Consider the following 1,689-nt stretch of genomic DNA (forward strand, 5'->3'; position numbering starts at 1 on the left):
AAATTTGATCTTGTGCACAAGTGTTGAGTGCAAGCCTATTTATCATGCATTTTAGAATGCATCTGTTTTGGTGTAGGGAATATGTATGGACAAAGGAGGTCCACATGTATCTCTTTTCTTGGGCCATATATATTGACCAAGTTTGGAAAGAGAATGTAATATCTTTAAGTTTATGAAATCAAAGAGATAGAGAGGAAATACTTTCCACATCTCCATTTCAAACAAAAATCAATCCAAACAATCAAATATATTCAATACAAATACCAACAGTCTTGTTGCCTAGTATGTGGTCTTCAATCTCATAGTTGGTAGTCTGACCTTCTGGAATACCGGAACTTAATGTCCTTCCTGTGGAATTGCTTTGATCTCTCATGGAGACCACACTATCTGTGAAGGGGAAGCCATCTCGGTCTATATCTGTTCTAGACCTCCATTAGTAGTAGTGTCACGCGACTCCTTGTACATGTTGTCGTAACCGGTTTGGCTTTGATAACGCAATCAGATACCATAGTTCTTGATTCTGGTTGGGGTGTTCTCGTAAATCTCATTAGTAGACAAAAGTTGTCCATGGATCCTCTTTAACTTTTTTAAGCTTCCTCAAAATGTACCAAAACTTGGATTTTTTTAAAACATTTTTTTTATCTTGGCATGAAGTAATCCTATAAATATTAGGAGTGTCCTTTTCAGTGGTTAATCCTCCTCCCACAACCTGATATTGATGAAGCTTGAATGCCATTTATTAGTATGATTTGAAATCCTAGCTACCTTTTCTTTAGATTCCTCTCTGCTTTGTTAGCTTCTCTGTGTTAACATTTTTTTGTTTCTTTCTTTAGGGGTTGAAATAAATTATTTCCAAGATGATGTCCCACATGTCTCAGGGAGAGGTGGCGAGGAAGATGGTGAAATCAGCTCACTGGAAGGAGATGGAAAAATCAAATCTCCCATGGTAGATAACGTTCCTACCAAGAAGAATGGTAAGGAAAAAAATCTTATGGGATCTTGGTATGGTATTATTGCTGGTATAAGAAGAAATCCACAACTGGTGGTTCTATAGAATTGAGAAAGTGTAGATTTAAATGTAATTAGGAATTGTGAATGATCTTATTGACAACATGACATAGCAAAACTCAAATTTAGGTTAGTTTTTTTTTTTTTTGATGCAAATAAAATTTTATTAAATGTAAGTGGGTAATCCGTCCATCTCTAGCAAAAGTTGTGCTTGAATACAACTAGGTGGGTTGTCAGCGCATTCTTTCATGAGCTGCTCAGTTCGAGCAACTTTAGAAAGAATCTCTGCAACCTTATTTCGTTCTTTTGGAACTTAATAACACTTCCAATTAATATTGTTTTGAAAGCAAAAAATAACATCTCTAATAAACTGATGGAACTGCCAGTTCAGGTGGAACTGTCCTTTTTGAATGGCTTCTACTATGATCCTTGAGTCCGTTTCAAAGTGCACCACTTCTAACTTCAACTTTTGCGCCCATTATGAATCTCCTCCTCAATATTTTTTCTCTACTAGTCCTCGTGGTTGGAATGTAGAATTGTTGTTTGATCTTTTCATACCAGAAGTGGCTCACTCAATATCTTTCATTCCCACTCATGTGCAGCAAAAAGACATCCTAATCTGGAAGCTTGAGCCAAATGGTCAGTTCACTTCCAGATCAACTTACAAGCAGATTTATAAAG

The 1,689-nt window shown here is 36.4% G+C and overlaps 1 pseudogene; it reads right to left on the minus strand.

Annotated features, from left to right (window-relative positions):
* Positions 1 to 228: 228 nt before the first annotated feature.
* LOC113279936 lies at positions 229 to 736 on the minus strand (annotated as a pseudogene).
* Between the last annotated feature and the right edge of the window lie 953 nt (positions 737 to 1,689).

The sequence above is a fragment of the Papaver somniferum genome, chromosome 5, assembly GCF_003573695.1.
Source record: "Papaver somniferum cultivar HN1 chromosome 5, ASM357369v1, whole genome shotgun sequence".
In the NCBI taxonomy this organism is placed as follows: Eukaryota; Viridiplantae; Streptophyta; class Magnoliopsida; order Ranunculales; family Papaveraceae; genus Papaver; species Papaver somniferum.